General features: G+C 42.7%; 1 long non-coding RNA gene across 1 annotated transcript; it reads right to left on the reverse strand.

Moving 5' to 3' along the window:
* Positions 1-3,319: 3,319 nt before the first annotated feature.
* Positions 3,320-16,136, reverse strand: LOC115136458 (uncharacterized). Its single transcript, XR_003864626.2, has 6 exons — positions 15,536-16,136; positions 15,076-15,240; positions 8,277-8,379; positions 7,586-7,728; positions 6,212-6,308; positions 3,320-5,765 (listed from the first exon to the last, which is right to left on the reverse strand). It is a non-coding gene; the product is annotated as an uncharacterized LOC115136458 (long non-coding RNA).
* Positions 16,137-21,456: the final 5,320 nt, after the last annotated feature.

Below are 21,456 nucleotides of genomic sequence, written 5' to 3' on the forward strand. Positions count from 1 at the left end.
AAGATCCCATAAATGTTCCATATGCACATATGTATGTTTACATCCCTGTTAGTGAGCATTTTTCCTTTGCCAAGATAATCCATCCACCTGACAGGTGTGGCATGTCAAGAAGCTGATTAAACAGCATGATCATTACACAGGGGCACAGCGTGCTGGGGACAATTAAAGGCCACTCTAAAATGTGCAGTTTTGCCATGTAACACAATGCCACAGATGTCTCAAGTTGAGGGAGCATGCAATTGGATTGCTGAACTGCAGGAATGTCCACCAGAGCTGTTACCAGATAATCAAATGTTAATTTCTCTACCATAAGCCGCCTCCAAAGTCGTTTTAGAGAATTTGGCAGTACGTTCAACCGGCTTCACAACCGCAGACCACGTGTATGGTGTCATATGGGTGAGCAATTTGCTGATGTCAAAGCTGTGAACAGAGTACCCCATGGTGGCAATGAGGTTATGGTATAGGCAGGCATAAGTTACGAACAACGAACACAATTGCATTTTATCGATGGCAATGAATGCAGAGTACTGTGATGATATCCTGATGCACATTGTCATAACATTTATCCGCCACCATCACCTCATGTTTCAGCATGATAATGCACGGCCCCATGTCGCAAGGATCTGTACACAATTGCTAGACGCTGAAAATGTCCCAGTTATTCAATGGCCTGCATACTTACCAGACATGTCACCATTGAGCATGTTTGGGATGCTCTGGATCAACGTGTACAACAGCGTGTTCCAGGTCCCGCCAATATCCAGGAACTTCGCACAGCTATTGAAAAGAAGTGGGACAACATTCAACAGCCTGATCAACTCTATGCGAAGGAGAGGTTCCGCGCCTCATGAGGCAAATGGTGGTCACAGCAGATACTGACTGGTCTTCTGACCCACATCCCTACCTTTTTTTTTAGGTATCTGTGACCAACAGATGCATGTCTGTATTCCCTGTCATGTTAAATCCATAGATTAGGGCCTAATTTATTTATTTCAATTGACTGATTTCCTAACATGAACTGTAACTCAGTAAAATCTTAGAAATTGTTGTATTTATATTTTTGAAGATGTGGAGACTTGTTGGAAAATGTAGTACATGTAGCTATCTGTACTGTGTTAGAGTATCCTTCTTATCCATGCAAAAGTTAGATTTAATTTTAAAGCCAGTCCAGTACACTGCTGTCATTCCCTAAGGTGATGCCCCAGACTTACTGTATCTATAAATATGGTTACTGGGCTGCATTCCCCCAGTTGCACTCTTTTATGCATACTGCTGTACCCCTTAACATGGCCTGCCACAGCACTAAGACATCCACTATGTCCTGGTCCAGCATGGAGCGCTGCTGGTGGTGATCACTGCACTGACTGACTGAATCACATCAGCTTTAGCCTCCGCCTCAGATAGCTAACCCTCCGTGCCTGTTATGTCCCCAGGTCAGCCTGAATATCCCTAAACATCCTTGGCCAAGACACTGACATTCTGAACTGTGTTTGCTAGAGATAATATCACAACAAAGGCTTGGAGTTTTTCTCATCAGTTTGTGTGGTAAGTATAACACAAACCAAACAGCCTATTCAAAATACACAGACCAGTACTGAAAAGATGTGGATGTCTGATGGCAATACTCAATCTGAATGACATTATGTAAACTAGATGACATGCTGAAACAGGAAAGTTGGAAATACATAATCGTCTAGAATGTCATTGTATGCTGTATCATTAAGATTTCCCTTTACTGGAACTCAGGGGCCCGAACCATGAAAAACAGCCTGACTATTATTCCTCCTCCACCAAACTTTACAGTTGGTACTACGCATTCTGGCAGGTAGTGTTCCCCTGGCATCCGCCAAACCCAAATTCGTCTGTCGAACTGCCAGATGGTGAAGCGTGATTCATCACACCAGAGAATGCGTTTCCATTGCTCCAGAATCCAATGGCGGCGAGATTTACACCACTCCAGACGCTTGGCATTGCACATGGTGAACTTAGGCCTGTGTGCGGCTGCTTGGCCAGCAAAACCCATTTCATGAATCTCCCGACGAACAGTTATTGTGCTGATGTCGCTTCTAGCGGCAGTTTGGAACTCGGTAGTGAGTGTTGCAACCAAGAACATACCATTTTAAAGCGCTACACGCTTCAGCACTCGGCGGTCCCGTTCTGTGAGATTGTGAGCAGTTTTTGCTCCTAGAAATTTCCACTTCACAATAACACCACTGACAGTTGACTGGAGCAGCTCTAGCAAGGCAGACATTTGAGGAACTGACTTGTTGGAAAGGTGGCATCCTATGTGACGGTGCCATGTTTAAAGTCACTGAGCTCTTAAGGAAGACCATTTTACAGCCAATGTTTGCCTATGGAGATTGAATGGCTTTGTGCCCGATGTTATACAGCTGTCAACAGCAGGTGTGGCTAAAATAGTCAAATCCACAAATTTGAAAGGGTGTCCATACTTTGTACATAGTGTTTATGTGCCATATGGTCCAAAGACAACAGACAGTTTTAAGTTTAAGATGTTTTCCTTTTCCACTAGATTTGATCATCTTCCTAACTACAAAACAGCACTGAGTGCCATAGCATACACTTTCCCCCCCTGGCCCTTGTCTGCCCCTCCTCTCCAACAGATCAGCAGCTGCTTACAGGGAGGCTGCCCAGCATCGTTAGGTAAGGATGGTAGGTGACTGAGCCAAGGAGGTCAGCACCTTCCTGCTCGTCTGAATCTCGTATTTTACATATGATTCATTCTGAATTGCTAATAAAAAGGTCTGTGAGCTTATTGACAGCTTTTTAATCGCCTCAATTATTTCATGTCTTGTTTGGCTTGCAATAACCTATACAATTATTCCTAAATTAGCTACCACTATGTTGCCTTGCTACTGTGCCACAATACTCTTGCCAAGCTGCTGAAGCAACTGAAACTTACTGAAATGTTTCAGGTAGGTTATGCATGTTTGGTTATGAATAGAGGGATCATTTGTTGCCTTCTGCAGGTTTTTCATCAGATCATTGTTATCACTGTGCTGACATGAAGATTGCACACTTGGCTATGTGTGGAGAAACAGAGATAGAAGGCTTTAAGTGCTGGTGGGCGAGTTTCCTCTCTCTGCCCAAGTGCTACATGTTATTTCTGTTTCACAAGAAGGCATTTTTATTAAGCCCAATAAAGGAATGGACTGCTATGGGAATTGTCACATCCTCAGGGAAAAGTGCAGTATGAACATGGTACAAGATGTAGTAGAAGCTGACATAGAATATTTATTTGTAAGTACTCACTGAATCAGTTGTTTTCAGTGCAAAAAAACAGCACACTCCCCACAGCCAATAGTAATAGCGGTTCTGTTACTTTGTTTGTTACTGTGCATGTGTCAGTGTCTTAGTGTAATAACAAATAAAGCCCACTGAAAGACTCACATGACATCATCTGCCATGTCAGCCATCGTTACTGGACAGCAATGCCCTCTGCCGTTTGAAAATGTTGCTGCAGGTGGAAATGGGAATGAAATCGAAGAGTTGAATCCAGAGTACTTGTGTTTCTTTTGAACTGTTATTTAACCCTTATTTTACCAGTAAGTTGACTGAGAACTCATTCTCATTTACAGCAACAACATGGGGAATAGTTACGGGGGAGCGGAGGGGGGATGAATGAGCCAATTGGAAGCTGGGGACAAGCCATAAGACTCCTGAACATCTAATAAAATGGCTACCCAAACTTTTGCTTTGCACCTTTACACTGCTGCTACTCTTCTCTACCTACATGTACATATTACCTCGACTAACCGATGCCCCAGCATGACTCTGTACCTGTACCCCCTGTATATAGCCTCGCTATTGTTATTTTACTTCTGCTTTAATTATTTGCTACTTTTATTTCTTATTCTTTTAAACTGCATTGTTGGTTAAGGCTGGTAAGTAAGCATTTCACTGTAAAGGTCTACACCTGTATTTGGCACGTGACAAATAATTTGATTAGGTGGCCATGATGGTTTGAGGGCCAGATCAGGAATTTAGCCAGGACACCAGAGTTAACACCTCTACTCTAACAATAAGTGCCATGGGATCTTTAGTGAACACGGAGTGTCAGCACACCCGTTTAACATCCCATCTGAAAGACGACACCCTATACAGGGCAATGTTCCCAATCACTGCCCTGGGGCATTGGGATAAAGAAAAAATACCAGGGGAAAAAGTGACTCCTACTGGACCTCTAACACCACTGGTCTCCCATCCAGGGACCGTCCAGGACCAACTCTGCTTAGCTTCAGAGGCAAGCCACCAGTGGGATTACATTTGTTATTATACTATAGATCAGTACGTACATAGTATTTGCCATCATCTAAAGTTGTCCACTCAATTAGATGGATTGGTAGTCCTCTAGAGATATAGGCCTAATCCGAATAGACAGTCCTACATTGATAACAGAAACGTTCCTCATTATAGTACTAACATGCAGAGAAAACTATTCATGTCAATCTGTGTACATATACATGACAACACCAATACATAAATTAAAGTAATTACAGTGTCAGTGAGCCATAGTTAAACATACACTGTGATAACAATAACCTGAGAGAGGGAGGACACTGGAATGAAAAATGGAACCCCTAACTGCATAGGATACACGTTATGTCAGGGCTCCTCTCTGCACCAAACCAAACAATGCTTTAGAGCTGCTGGAGTCTGATGAGGACACTGTTGGGCAGAAAATACATTAAATCAGTCTTGTTGCTGCTTAACAGCCTTCTGGGGGAAAAAATTAATCACCCTGCATTTCCTGCACACACAAACTCACACTGCCTTTACGCTGGCCAAAATAACCTTGCATCTAGCCAAAATAACCATGCATCTAGCACATCAGTTTTTACCATCAGTAAGTAGGTGTAGATAGCTTGGTTAGCACTTCAACAACAGAGTTTGTATTGTGCCTCAGACAGATATGCTTGATCGAGCCTCAGCCCCAATTAGTGCTGAATAAATGTCATGACACTGTAATGGTGTTCTGTAAAAGGAAAACAAGAAAAGATGATGGCTAGGGACACAAGCAGGAACTAGGGTTAAACAAAATAAATTAATTCAATTTCTATTCATAATCACAAATGCCTACATAAACCTGTGTATTTTTATCTTCTGCATTTCAGGTTGTTTTTCTGGTTGGTCATTACTTTAGCCAGCTACTGCAGCTTCATAATGGATATAGAATTGAACTTAGAAAGGGACATAGCTACTTTCATAACACTAAATTGAACATCTCTACCAGTTAGACCGGACTTCCATTTACAGTAATGACCAGCCGATGGCAGCTGCTGATTGGCTGTGGATTTTGAGGTCACTTTAAGAGCCATCTGAACATTTCACAATCTGCTCCTGATTCTCTTGAATGAGTTCTTTATTGTCATGACCTCTCCATTCCTAATAGAGCACACACACACACTTCATTTTCATGAAATGCTTCTTAAGTTCTAAGTGCTTTCAAAACAGCACTTCAAAAGACACAATTAAAGTAAAAAATATTACATTATGTCGTCACACAAAACAATACACAGCTTTGTCCAAGAAGATGCTGATTCATGTCTTTATAAACACAACCAATAGCAAGACTACAAAACCATCAGCAGAGGTCAATCTCCTTTCTCCAGTACTACAGTTCAGAGCACTTAGGGTCATAACTCAGCCTGTTATTTAGTCTTCTTCAGTGGAAGGCAGCACGCGGTTTTGAGCGAGGCTATCCATTCATTTGATTTTCCTGTCATGCTCCTCCTTGCTGTGAGGCCCTGGGAGAAAACACATTGACTTATCGATTAGACTGAGAGCATAGGCCACATGCCCGCCTACCTTATATGAACTCATCAGTCCGTCAGCTTCTCCCCTGGCCGGAGCCTGCCAGCCAAAGGTGAGGAATGGTATCTCTCACTGGTATAAGCTAGAGGACATTACTTTACTATTCAGCGCTAATTAACAGTAAGAACATTCATGAAATCCTACAAAAGCAAACAAATCAATCCAATGCATTTCATCTTGGCCAATCAAGACCTCAAGTCATGTACCTTCAAAGTGGGAACATTGCTGTTGTGTCAACAGTGTTATTTTATAAAGAGTCTGAGTTACATAAGTATGTAATGGAATGTCATAAACAAAGATTTGAAACTTGAAAAGTTCAATTTCAAAAGAGAAATGGATTGTTCAAAACTTGCAGTGAAAGCAAAAAAGTTCCCAGTACTTTTTGCAGAAGGTCACTTTTGGGAGTTCTCTTTTGGCTCTGGACTGCCCCACCCCGTCCTCCTCTACATCGTCCTCTGAGCTGAGGACCACGGAGTCTAAAAGGGAACACACAGAACAGTTCAATGGTTATTACTATGTGTCTATAGAGATGTTATCTGTAGTCAAATTACAGTTTCATCTGTTTTATAAATGTGTGACTTGTTAAGCACATTTTTACTCCTGAACGTTTTTAGGCTTGTCACAACAGGGGTTGAATACTTATCAGTGCCTTCAGAAAGTATTCACACCTCTTGACTTTTCCACATTTTGTTGTGTTAAAGCCTGAATTTAAAATGGATTGAGATGTGTGTTGGCCAGTGACACAACAATACCCCATAATGTCAAAGTGGATATGTTTTTACAAATTAATAAAAAATATAAAGTTGAAATGTCTTGTGTTAATAAGTATTCAATCCCTGTTATGACAAGCCTACAAAAGTTCAGGAGTAAAAATGTGCTTAACAAGTCACATAAGTTGCACGGACTCTGTGTGCAACAGTCTTTAACATGATTTTTGATAGACTACCTCATCTCTGTACCCCGCACATACAATTATCTGTAAGTTCCCTCAGTTGAGCGGTGAATATCAAACAGATTCAACCACAAAGACCAGGGAGGTTTTCCAATACCTCGCAAAGAAATTGGTAGATACATAAAAACAACAGATATTAAATATCCCTTTGAGCATGGTGAAGTTATTAATTACAATTTGGATGGAGTATCAATACAACCAGTCACTACAAAGATCTAGGCATTCTAGATCAGGGATTTCACCATGATGCCAATGGTGACTTTAAAACAGTTAGAGTTTAATGGCTGTGATAGTTTTCTCCTGAGGATGGATCATCAACATTGTATTTACTCCAAAATACTAACCTGAAATGACAGAGTGAAAAGAAAGAAGTCTGTACAGAATAAAATTATTCCAAAACATGCATCCTGCAACTTGACAGAGCTTGAAGAATTGTAAAAATAATTATCCAGGTGTGCAAAGCGCGTAGAGACTTACCCAGAAAGACACAGCTTTAATCGCTGCCAAATGTGATTCTAACATGTATTGACTCAGGGGTGTGAATACTTATGTAAATGAGATATTTATGTATATTATTTGTAATACATTAGATTCTAAAAACATTTGAACTTTGTCATTGAATGTAGATGGGTGATAAAAACATATTTAATCTATTTTGAATTCAGGCTCTAACACAACAAAATGTGGAATAAGTTCAGGGGTATGAATACTTTGTGAAGGCACACTACTTGTATAACATAATAGAAGAGAGTATTCATATGAAGAGGCAATGTGACAATATGGTGTGTAGGTGGAAGTTACCTCCGGTCTGTAGCTTGTCTTTGGCTTTCAGAGTGTTGTTCTTCCCTGAGGGTCTCTGCTGCTGCTACTCCTCCAAGGCCACAGAAATCTGCAGGGCTGTGGTCCGAGCACCCTTATACTCACTCACCAGACCCCTCTCACGCCTGGGGACAGTCGTCAGTTTGATAAAACAATAGCAGAATATTTCTTAACATGGTAAACTTGCAATTAGTCTCACAGGGTCATCCTTCCAAATCTCATCTAGTTGACTCTTTTGCATTTAAATGGCATTCAACCCTAGCATTTGATTGGCTCTGTGTAGAAAATGAAGTTCCCCCTCAGGAGAGAAATGTGTTTCATTTTCATTTTACCTTGTTCTGTCCATCCCTCTTTTCCTACCATGTCAGACAAAAAATGTAATAGCCTATGCAGCTTTATTTATTGTTGTGCAACATCATGGGTAAGCTCTAACAATCGTCTTTCAGCTTGAACATGTGGATTTCTACTGGTGTGGGTGTTTAATACTGATTGGTGGTGCGTAACAAATGTTTTAATGAGAAGCAGCACCCTCTGCTGTGCTAACATGGCATAGGTAATTGGCACCTCCCTGTGGCAATGGCAGATGCATCCTGTTTCAACAAAATGGAGGAAAGACATCCTATGAAGGGATGCATTGAGACAATCCCAGAGGCTGTACCCTGTTCCTCCTCACCTCCCAAGCCACCCTCTCCAGGTCCAGCGCAGCTGTTCTGTCCTGCAGGCTGTGCTGGAACACACTAGACTGGTACTTCTCCTTCACCTCCTGCTCCAGAGACCTGAAACAAAAGGACACACAATAGACTCATGGATGTTTCAAAAATATTCGCCGATGAATAGACTAAACATTATTTTATAGTGGGTGGTCATTTGTCTGTTTGAAAAATATATAAACCTCTTAAAGGAACATACTGTACAATTGTCCTTTTCTCCCCTCAGTTCAATGTCCTTTGAGCGAAGCTCGACCAACAACATGAAGACCGTCTCTCTCCAGCGGCGCAGAACCAGAGTGCCTTTAGGCCCAGCCTTCAAGAGAGGGTCTGACCTAGTCTGTGGACATGACTAAGCCTTTGCGTAAGCCTCAGAGCTCTTAGATAGTCATACACATGTGGGAATGGATATTAATAAAATATCTGACAAAAATAAAGGGGATTTTACATCTGCTATGGCACCTTCTCAACCCTCTTCTCCTCTTGTAGGGCCAATATGTCATTCAGAGTTGAGTCTGACCGTCAAACTCTGTTGTCACCTGCAGAGCCTCATTCTCCTTATTCAGCGTCTATAGAGGAATTCAGATTAGAATACTGGAGACTACTTATTATATAGTAATATGCAAATATGCTCATACCATACATTCATATTAAATCAGCCAAGATAAACCTTGTTCTACAGGCAACACTTTCTCTGCTGGAGGAACAACCAATTTCTCTGCTCAGTTAAAGCACCAACTGTCCTTTTCCTTGTGTGTATCCTTAGAGCAGGGGTTACCAAACGTTTTCACTCAAGCCCCCCTTCCAGCATTGGGGAACATCCCACACCCCCTGTGTGTGCCACATCTATTTCTATGGGCACAAGCACTGATCAACAACTGTTCACAACCCCCCTCTTGTTGGCAGAGAGAACATTTTGCAGCTTTAAAACTAATTATCTTCCAATTCGACATACATTTTGCCATGTGTCAAATGTGTATTCATGTGATATTTGATTGACTCCAGCATTACTACAAATTATATGGGCTAAAAGTAGAAAAAATGTGGAAAAGGACAAAGGGTCTGAATACTTTCTTTAAAATGTTCTTATTGGAATGTTCAATTGATATGCAGCATGTTTGCTCAATTGTTCAGAAAGAAATTCGAACAATCTGAAGAAGTCTTGTTACCTGCGTTTCATGTTTCCTGTTGGATTCATCCAGTTGCTTCTTTAGTTTCTGCATTTCCTGCATGACTTCCTCCCAAGCCTGCAGCCTATCTGTCTCAGCTTCCCTGGTCAGCCTCTGGGCCTCCTGTCTGCACTTCACTCCTCAGCCTCTCTACCTCCCCAGACTCCCTCTCCAGCTGCATACAACAGACAGCAAGCATCGTGTAATACAAAGTCAATGGAGTACATAAAGAGGTTTGAATGGAAACCTGGGAGCAGGGAATTGATATTTAAACAATAAATGGGGTGAGCCTCCTGGGTGGCACAGTGGTCTAAGGCACTGCATCACAGTGCTAGCTGTGCCACCTTAGATTCTGGGTTTGAGCCCAGGCTCTGTCGCAGCCGGCCGCGACCGGGAGGTCGACGCACAATTGGCCCAGTGTCGTCCGGGTTAGGGAGGGTTTGGCCGGCAGGGATATCCTTGTCTCATTGCACACTAGCGACTTGTGTGGCGGCCGGACGCAGTGCACGCTGACCAGGTCGCCAGGTGTACGGTGTTTCCTCCGACACATTGGTGCGGCTGGCTTTCGGGTTGGATGTGCGTTGTGTCAAGAAGCAGTGCGGCTAGGTTGGGTTGTGTTTCGGAGGACGCATGGCTCTCGACCTTTGCCTCTCCTGAGTCCGCACGGGAGTTGCAGCGATGAGACAAGACTAACTACTACCAATTGGATACCACGAAATTGGGGAGAAAAAAAGGGGTAAAAAATAAAATGTATAAATAAATGGGGTGAAGCAGTGATTCACAATGGCAGTCATTGGGGGCTACAAGCATAACTGACGAGGCTTCTACACCATTTTTTTGGACAGTCAATATACAGTTTTGCAATCAAACCATTGTTGCTGTTGGTGGGAAAACCTCAACAGTGGCTGCAAGCTAGATGCAAACCAACTGAAATTTCCCCCAGTTACTATCACAGGTGAGCTGGGATGAAAATAAACAAAAACCTAGAGTTCTTGTGAATAACGGGTGCCGAGGCTCTCTTTTTCCTCTCTCTTTTTAACCAGCTCCCCAGTGACTTGCCTGAGCTCAGTCATACATAACTCCTCCCACATCGCCAACAATGCTTTTCACAGTTGGCTGGATGCCCTTTGGGTGGTGGACCATTCTTGATACACATGGAAACTTGAGTGTGAAAAACCCAGCAGCATTGCAGTTCTTGACACAAATCAGTGTACCTGGCACCTACTACCATACCCCGTTCAAAGGCACATAAATATTTAGTCTGGTCTTTTGTCTTGCCCATTCACCCTCTGAATCATAGAGATCGCTTCAAGTTCTTAGGAAACTACTGTAATTTCCGGACTATAAGCCACTACTTTATTCCCACACTTTGAACCTCGCGGTTTATACAATGACGCGGCTAATTTATGGATTTTTCCCGCTTTCACAAGATTCATGCCGCCAAAAAACTGAGCACCGTCACATAATGTGACGTAAATCGAGCGCGCTCAAACTTCCCATCATTCTGATTACGGTAGTAATTTTGTCACCCTCATCATGGCAAAGACACGGAGAAATGCATATGATGCAGCTTTCAAGTTGAAGGCGATAAATCTGGCTGTTGGAAAAGGAAATAGAGCTGCTGCATGGGAGCTTGGCCTTAATGAGTCAATGATAAGACGTTGGAAACAGCAGGGTGAGGAACTGACTCAGTGCAGAAAGACAACAAAAGCTTTTAGAGGGAAGAAAAGCAGATGGCCCAAAGTATTTGCAGCCACTCGACATCAGTGTAAATCGTGCATTTAAGGTGGCGCTCCTTGTTCAGTGGGAGGCTTGGATGACAAGTGGGGAGAAATCCTTCACTAAAACGGGCCGCATGCGAAGAGCAACTTATGGTCAAGTCTGCCAGTGGGTCCTGACAGCGTGGAGCATTGTCAAAAAATCCCCTATCATCAACGGGTTTCAAAAGGCTGGACTGCTGCGTGTTGAAGGGGCAGCATGAGCTCAGCGGGGTATTTGCCTCCGGATGAAAGTGACGAGAGCGACAATGAAAACGATCCAACATCGGATGAAGCAATTCTGAGGCTATTCAACTCCAACACCAAAGGAGATGGCTTCAGTGGTTTCAATGCACAGGAGGAGGAAGATAGTGACCAATGACTTTCTTGGTAGGCTACTGTTTTAATTTTTGTTACAAGCCGTGTTTCGTTAAAGCCTATTTATTTTTGTTACAAGCCGTGTTTCGTTTAAAGGCTGTGTAAAGTTCATTTGTTTCAATGTACCGGTAGGCACCTGCGGCTTATAGACATGTGCGGCTTATTTATGTACAAAATACATCTTTTTTTATAATTCAGTGAGTGCGGTTTATATTCAGGTGCGCTTAATAGTCCAGCAATTATGGTATGCAGTATTTTTTTATTTTTTTTATGTATTATTTCTTACATTGTTACCCCAGGAAATGTTAAGTCTTATTACATGCATCCGGGAAGAACTATTGGATATAAGAGCAACGTCAACTTACCAACATTACGACCAGAAATATGACTTTCCCGAAGTGGATCCTCTGTTCGGAAAACCACCCAGGACAATTGAGCTAATTCCAGTAGGCGATCCAAAACAACTACGATCAAGGTTTGCCTTCTAGAGACACATCAGAGATTGTAACATTCTCCATTTCACGGAAACATGGCTCTCTCGGGACATGTTGATGGAATCAGTTCAGCCACCGGGCTTCTCCATGCATCGCGCCGACAGAGATAAACACCTCTCTGGGAAAAGGAAGGGCGAGGGTGTATGCTTTATGATTAATGACTCATGGTGTAATCATAACAACATATAGGAACTCAAGTCCTTCTGTTCACCCGATCTAGAATTCCTTACAATCATGTGACGGCCATTTTACCTACCAAGAGAATTCTCGTCAGTTATAGTCACAGCTGTGTACATTCCCCCTCAAGCAGACACCAAGACGGCCATCAAGGAACTTCACTGGACTATATGCAAACTGGAAACCATACATCCTGAGGCTGCATTTATTGTAGCTGGGGATTTTAACAAAGCAAATTTGAGAACAAGTCTACCTAAATTCTTCCAGCATATTGATTGTGCTACGTGCATGCGCAATCCCCTCGACCACTGCTACTCTAACTTCTGCGATGCATACAAAGCCCTCCCCCGCCCTCCATTCTGCAAATCTGACCACGAAGCCAATTTATCTCCTCCCGTCTTATAGGCAGAAACTCAAACAGGATGTACCAGTGACGAGAACCATTCAACTCTGGTCCGACCAATCGGAAGCCATGCTTCAAGATTGTTGTTCTTTGAGGCTGACCGGAACATTTTCCAGTCCGCATGATCAAAACATTGACCAATATGCTGACTCGGTGAGCGCGTTTATAAAGAAGTGCATTGGAGATGTTGTACCCACTGTGACTATTAAAACGGTGGATGGATGGCGGCAATCGCGTAAAACTGAAAGCACAATCCACCACATTTAACCATAGAAAGAGGTCTGGGAATATGTCTGAATATAAACCGTGTAGTTATTCCCTCCGTAAGGCAATCAAACAAGTGAAATGCCAGTACATGGACAAGGTGGAGTCGCAATTCAATGGCTCAGACACAAGACGTATGTGGCAGGGTCTACAGGAAATCACGGACTACAAAAAGAAATCCAGCCACGCCACCAGACAAACTAAACACCTTCTTTGCCTGCTTTGAGGATAATACAGTGACACCGTCGCGGCCCGCTAACATGGACTGCTGCCCCCCCTTCTCTTTGGCTGACGTGAGTAAAACATTTAAACCTGTTAACCCTCTTAAGGCTGCTGGCCCAGACGGCATCCCTAGCCGCGTCCACAAAGCATGCGCAGACCAGCTGGCTGGTACGTTTACAGACATATTCAATCGCTCCCTATCCTAGTTTGTTGTCCCCACATGCTTCAAGATGGCTACCATTGTTCCTGTACCCAACAAGGCAAAGATAACTGAACAAAATGACTACCACCCCATAGCACTCACTTCTGTCATCATGAAGAGCTTTGAGAGACTAGTCAAGGATCACATCACCTCCACCTTATTGGCCACCCTAGACCCACTTCAGTTTGCATACCGGCCCAACAGGTCATTTAGTCATTTAAGTCATTTAGCAGACGCTCTTATCCAGAGCGACTTACAAATTGGTGCATTCACCTTATGACATCCAGTGGAACAGTAGTGCATCTAAATCTTTTAAGGGGGGTGAGAGGGATTACTTTATCCTATCCTAGGTATTCCTTAAAGAGGTGGGGTTTCAGGTGTCTCCGGAAGGTGGTGATTGACTCCGCTGTCCTGGCGTCGTGAGGGAGTTTGTTCCACCATTGGGGGGCCAGAGCAGCGAACAGTTTTGACTGGGCTGAGCGGGAACTGTACTTCCTCAGTGGTAGGGAGGCGAGCAGGCCAGAGGTGGATGAACGCAGTGCCCTTGTTTGGGTGTAGGGCCTGATCAGAGCCTGGAGGTACTGAGGTGCCGTTCCCCTCACAGCTCCGTAGGCAAGCACCATGGTCCACAGACAACGCAATCGCCATCACACTGCACACTGCCCTATCCCATCTGGACAAAAGGAATACCTATGTAAGAATGCTGTTCATTGGCTACAGCTCAGCATTCAACACCATAGTACCCGCCAAGCTCATCATCAAGCCTGAGGCCCTGGGTCTCAACTCTGCCCTGTGCAACTGGGTCCTGGACATTCTGACGGACCGCCCTCCAGGTGGTGAAGGTAGGAAACAACATCTCCACTTCGGTGACCCTCAAGGGTGCATGCTCAACCCCCTGTACTCCCTGTTCACCCACAACTGCGTGACCATGCACACCTCCAACTCAATCATCAAGTTTGCAGATGACACAACAGTAGTGGGCTTGATTACCAACAACGACAAGACAGCCTACAGGGAGGAGGTGAGGGCACTCGGAGTGTGGTGTCAGGAGTTGACCTCCTCTTCCGCAGCAACCAGTGATCCGGGTCAACAGCATCAATGTAACAGTTTAGCTTCCGTCCCTCTCCTCGCCCCTACCTGGGCTCGAACCAGGGACCCTCTGCACACATCAACAACTGCCTCCCACGAAGCATCGTTACCCAAAAGCCGCAGCCCTTGCAGGGCAAGGGGAACAACTACTTCAAGGTCTCAGAGCGAGTGACGTCACCGATTGAAACGCTATTAGTGCGGGACCCTCTGCTAGCCATTTCACATTGGTTACATATGCAGCTCGGCCATCGCTCATCCATATACTTACATCTACATATTCTCATTCACCCCTTTAGATTTGTGTGTATAAGTTAGTTGTTGGGGAATTGTTAGATTACATGTTAGATATTACTGCACGGTTGGAACTAGAAGCACAAGCACGTTGCAATAACATCTGCTAACCATGTGTATGTGACAAATAAAATGTTATTTGAATGGCACACATACACAATCCATGTCTCAAGGCTTAAAAAACCTTCTTTAACCTGTCTCCTCCCCTTCATCTACACTGATTTACATAGATTTCTCAAGTGACATCAATAATGGATCATAGCTTTACCCTGGATTCACCTGGTCAGTCTATATGCCATGATGATCAATCACTGCTCACCTCTCTCTCCAGATCAGAATCCTCTGGTTTTATCTGCGCAGTTCCAGAATTTCCTGTTTGGTCTGAGTGTTGGTGGGCCATGGGTTGGCAGAGTCTGATGGTGGTGTTGTGGCAGGGGTGACCCATGTTATTGGTGTTGTCCCTCACCCTTTGCAGTCCCTGGTACTGTGATTGAGGCAGAAAAAAGCTACAAAAAAAGCTACAAAAAGCTCACGACAATATATCTGCAAGATAGGTTCAAGATAATAAATGTTAACATAATAATTCCATGCAGAATTATTATAAACACATTCATTGGACCATCGCCGGAGCTAAAATTACTGTACAGAAAGTTTGCCATCAAGGTGGAACATTAACACAATCGTGGGGAATTTCAGCTGTCTACTCAGAAAACACGAGTGTTTTACTGTCATTCTAGTAACTTAAACGTTTTTCAAATGATCTACAGCCACTTTATTACCTGATTTCCCCACCGCTAGTCACGCTTTCAATGCTAATCCTGTAGAATTAGCAACTGTTCAATTGTTCAATTAAAGTGTTTCTTTTTCAAACGCTCCTCATGGAATTGTTAGGAAGGGTGTGATTGCGGCGCGCAATTCAGGGCGTTCCTGCATGTGCAATTCCTCCCCTTTATACTTCTATTAGTCAATTTTACAGCAAGAACTACGGTACTAGCACTGCTTTCCCGAAGTTAACGTTACGGGCCTCTCATCCTCATTGCATCTTTTCCATCAGAGAATCGTAAAATGACCTAAGTTCTACAACGAGTTACAAAAGACGACTCTTTCTTTTATGTACCAACATTTTGAACAACACTTTCATGGCAATGCCACGCCTGGTTCCCAAATACATTGATTACGTATCTCGCGCAGCAATAGTCGAGTGGATTCGATTAAGTCAGTTCCAGTGTTGTCAATTTAGCTGCTATATTTTCAGACCTCTCCAGCGAATTGTATTTGTGAAGGATTCTAGAGACAAATTCAGCTACTTTTCAGGCAACCATTGGGGAGTTTTGACACCGAGGGTTTTGATGGCATTTAGCGACTTTTCCTTATCAATTCTGCCGCAAACGAGAGTTGCAGTATATGTAACATAAGTCTCAGCATTGCGCACACACAGGATGGGAAATAGAAGAGGAGGGGGCGATAACGCTACGTTGGGGACCATATTCGTGCTGCAGCAAGGCAAATTGGTGCTGTGACGTCGTCGCGGCAACAGCGAAACTCAGCAGAAACATAGTTGGCAACACTGGTCAGTGAAGTCAGTTGTCATGATGAGCCCTTCCCAGCTAGCTATCTATAGGTGTGACTAGAAACTTCAGAGAGAATTAGAAACTTGTCTGCCGAAATTGGGACTTGGGAATGTGTTCACAATCATTTCGTTTTTATCGGAGTAGCTCATTTTTTGTTGATTTTACAAACATTTTTAGATGTTAATGCCGTAGTTGTAACCTACATTTTCGGTGAAAATCACTACAATAGTTGTGCTTTAGATGTCACCCTGGCCTGAAATTGGCTACACTATCTAGCTACTTCCCTCGCCTTACTGCAGCATGAGGGTGCAAAGGACATGTGCACCATGTTCCGACAGTGCAGTAATATCTAACAAGTAATCAAGCAATTTCACAACAACTACCTTATACACACAAGTGTAAAGGGAATTTTAAGAATATGTACATATAAATATATGGATGAGAGATGGCCGAGCGGCATAGGCAAGATGCAGTAGATGGTATAGAATACAGTATATACATACTGAGATGAGTAATGTAGGATATGTAAACATTATTAAAGTGGTTTTATTTAAAGTGACTAGTGATACCTTTTATTAAATCCATTTATTACATTTATTAAAGTGGCAAGAGATTTGAGTCTGTATGTTGGCAGCAGCCACTCAATGTGTTTAACAGTCTGATGGCCTTGAGATAGAAGCTGTTTTTCAGTCTCTTGGTCAGTCTCTTGGTCCCAGCTTTGATGCACCTGACCTCGCCTTCTGGATGATAGCGGGTGAACATGCAGTGGCTCGGATGGTTGTTGTCCTTGATGATCTTTTTGGCCTTCCTGTGACATCGGCTGCTGTAGGTGTCCTGGAGGGCAGGTAGTTTGCCCCCGGTGATGCGTTGTGCAGACTGCACTACCTTCTGGAGAGCCTTACGATTGTGGGCGGAGCAGTTGCTGTACCAGGCGGTGATACGGTGGGGGCGGTGATACAGCCCTACAGGATGCTCTCGATTGTGCATCTGTAAAAGTTTGGGAGTGTTTTCGGTGACAAGCCAAATTTCTTCAGCCTCCTCTTCACCACACTGTCTGTGTGGGTGGACCATTTCAATTAGTCCATGACGTGTACACCGAGGAACTTAAAACTTTCCACCTTCTCCACTACTGTCCCATCGATGTGGATGGGGGGGTGCACCCTCTGCTGTTTCCTGAAGTCCACGATAAATCTCCTTTGTTTTGTTGACGTTAAGTGAGAAGTTATTTTCCTGACACTACACTCCGAAGGGAGGTAATCAGGTAATCAGGCTGACACTGTAGTGTCATCTGTAAACTTGATGATTGAGTTGGAAGCGTGCATGGCCACACAGTCATGGGTGAACAGGGAGTACAGGAGAGGGATGCGAACGCACCCTTGTGGGGCCCCAGTGTTGAGGATCAGCGTGGTTAAGATGTTGTTTCCTACCTTCACCACCTGGGGGCGGCACATCAAAGTCCATGACGTAGTTGCACAGGGCGGGATCGAGACCCAGGGTCTTGAGCTTAATCTTGTAATTACCCATCCCGGATCCGGGAGTGTTGTCATCAACTGACACTAATTAGCATATTTATTTATTTTTTATTTTATTTTTTATTTTACCTTTATTTAACTAGGCAAGTCAGTTAAGAACAAATTCCTATTTTCAATGACGGCCTACGAACAGTGGGTTAAACTGCCTGTTCAGGGGCAGAACGACAGATTTGTACCTTGTCAGCTCGGGGGTTTGAACTTGAAACCTTCCGGTTACTAGTCCAACGCTCTAACCACTAGGCTACCCTACCGCCCTAATGCAATGGACATAAATATTACTAGAAAATATTCATATTCATGAAATCACAAGTGAAATATATTGAAACACAGCTTAGCCTTTTGTTAATCACCCTGTCATCTCAGATTTTCAAAATATGCTTTACAGCCAAAGCAAGACAAACATTTGTGTAAGTTTATCGATAGCCTAGCATAGCATTATGCCTAGCTAGCAGCAGGCAACCTGGTCACGAAAATCAGAAAAGCAATCCAATTAAATTGTTTACCTTTGATGAGCTTCGGATGTTTTCACTCACAAGACTCCCAGTTAGATAGCAAATGTTCCTTTTTTCCCAAAATATTATTTTTGTAGCCGAAATAACTCCGTTAGTTCTTCACGTTTGGCTGAGAATAAATTGCAGTCACGACAACGCCGAACAATATTACAAATTAGCTCCATAATATCGACAGAAACATGGCAAACGTTGTTTATAATCAATCCTCAACGTGTTTTTCAAATATCTATTCGATAATATATCAACCGGGACAGGTGGCTTCTTAGTAGGAAAGAGAGAAACAATGGCCGCATTTGTCTCTTACGCACAAAACACTCTGAGAGACTCCAGCTGACCACTGATGCAATGTTGACGTTCAGGCTCATTTTTCAAAATAAAAGCCTGTAACTATATATTGTGACACTAGACACATTAGGGAAGCCATAGAAAAAGGAATCTGGTTGATATCTCATTCACTGCTCAATAGGGACGCATAGGAACGCAGAGCTTTCTAAATAAGAGTCCCTTCCTGATTGGATTTTTCTCAGGCTTTCGCCTGCAATATCAGTTCTGATATACTCACAGACAATATTTTTACAGTTTTGGAAACTTTAGAGTGTTTTCTATCCTAAGCTGTCAATTATATGCATATTCTAGCATCTTGTCCTGACAAAATAGCTTGTTTACTTTGGGAATGTTATTTTTCCAAAAATGAAAATAGTGCCCCCTAGATTCAACAGGTTAATGACGAGTTTGGAGAGTACTATAGTGTTAAATGCTGAGCTGTAGTCAATGAACAACATTCTTACATAGATATTCCTTTTGTCCAGATGTGATAGGGCAGTGTGCAGTGTGATGGCGATTGCATTGTCAGTGGACCTATTGGGGCGGTAAGCAAATTGGAGTTGGTTAACTGACTTGCCTAGTTAAATAAAGGTAAAATAAAAAATTAAAAAATAAAAACCTTACCCTAACCCTTTAACCTAACTCCTAAAATTAACCCTAACCCCTGGCCAAACAAACATTAGCCAGCTAGCTAACGTTAGCCACCTAGCCACTTAGATAGAGATCATAACATATCATACGTCTGGCAAATCGTAACATTATAGTACATTTTGAAAAAAAGAGACGGCATTTCTCTTTCATCTGGCTTTGCAAAACTGTCATCTATGTGAGCCTAAAGGTGAAATTACTCTCCTAGGAAGAATTCTTGTGATTGTAAAACATCGTTTCTCACTCAAGTGGCACTCGATGGCTGTGGTATGTAAACTCACCACAAGAGGGGGGTGTCCAATTTAGCGTCAGTACCAGATATCACAAATAGGGAGTTCTGTGTTTGGGTGGGTGATGCAGAGCACCTGTTGCTGAGGCCTATTACTGAGGCCTATTCTTGCTTGGAACTTATTTTACAACTACTCACAATTTACTAGGATACAATTAATTTGTCTATATTAGACCATTCTCATGTGAAAACCTTTAATTGTATTTCTATTAAAACAAACTTCCTTATTCAATACCTGCACCATTTTTCCATTAAAGCATTGAGATGGTTTTAGCAGAATGTGCAGAATGTTTTCAAATGATTTCCATTGGATTGTCAGGAAGAATGCAGACTATATGTCTATCCATAGAGATCCTATTAAATTATTAGTATTTTAATTCCTAATTCTATGGGCCTATCCGTAATGAGCATCGGTTATGCTTATCACACACATAACATAATTTTAAATTAGATGAGACCTGAGTCTGCATCACGGTCTTTCGTTACACAAAGTACCCAGGGAAAGCCATAGCTCTAGTCTATAGGCTACCTGATGCGTTATGTACTAAATAGCCTAATCATTATAATAAAATATGCATAATTTTGATTAGACCAAGTTACAAATACATCCCCTTTTCTTATTTCGCTCACGCGTATCCCAATCGTTGCCTAGGAACGCGCAAGGCAGTGGGGGCTCCTGACCTTGCCGTCGTGAACGAGCTGCGCGCGCACATAACGAGAGGGCTAAGATATTAATTTTAATCAAGAATACTAAATAGAACATATGATTTGAAAGCAAAATATTTACATTCGATTTTATTTAAAAATAAAAAATAATTGTGATCATCATTGCAGTGCCATGAAAACGATGGAGAGAAGAGCAAGCCGGGGATGAAGAGGAGTCTCCGGTAGAGCAGGTGAGTCGAAAATTCCCATTTCCATGAGATGAAGGTTTGGCAAGATCTTGGTACACCACATAGCATGATCGGGGCTGTTTTTTTTCTCCAAATGTGATGTTTAATTGTAGTACGTTTAAACTGAATTGAAATATATTATGGGTGTTAATGAGATGTTTTGCGTGTGATAATTAGGTTAAACAGTTGCGACGTTTTATTAGGCTAATCTACCTCACCCTTGGTGTTTATTTGGAGATTTGGAGGAGTATGGAAGTGGCTTCGTCTTTTGTCTTAACGTCTGGTTTTCAGTCTCTTATTCACTCTGAAATTTTAACGCATCGTTGCCTACCTACATCACTGGTGAATCGATGCCACCAGCTCACCTTCAAAGTGGTGTACAGTGACGTTATTGTTATTTTGACATTTAACTGTGCATGCTTTAGTTTTTACATTAAAACGAGTTAGACTAAACGATTTGAAAGGATTACCACTGATTAATAATTTGCAAAAGGGCGCCGGATTTAGCAAGAGCACCTCAGAGGAGCGAGAGACTGCTTCACGCCGTACTCTCGTTATCTTTTACCCATCACCATTCTGCCAATGGTCACAGGCTGCTGCTACCTTGATACAATTGGGATTTATTCATACCAATTTACGAGAGATGTCAAAGCATGTTGTGTGTCCAATTAGACCCCCGTATAGAGTTATAACAAGTTGTCCTTTGGGTTGTAGTTGTAATGGTGCTTATGACTGGCATAGCCTATAGAGCTACTGATAACATTATTGGGCCTGTAGCCGCAATAACGGCCCGAAACCATGTTGTTGTTTAAAATGCTTACAAATTCATAAATATATTTGTTGTCCAGTTTTGGCCCATAATTGCAACATTTGTAGCCTATATTCGTGACCTTAACACACCTGTTGTGAGTGTAGCTAACTTATGGTTAAT

The sequence above is a fragment of the Oncorhynchus nerka genome, linkage group LG10, assembly GCF_034236695.1.
Source record: "Oncorhynchus nerka isolate Pitt River linkage group LG10, Oner_Uvic_2.0, whole genome shotgun sequence".
Taxonomy (NCBI): domain Eukaryota; kingdom Metazoa; phylum Chordata; class Actinopteri; order Salmoniformes; family Salmonidae; genus Oncorhynchus; species Oncorhynchus nerka.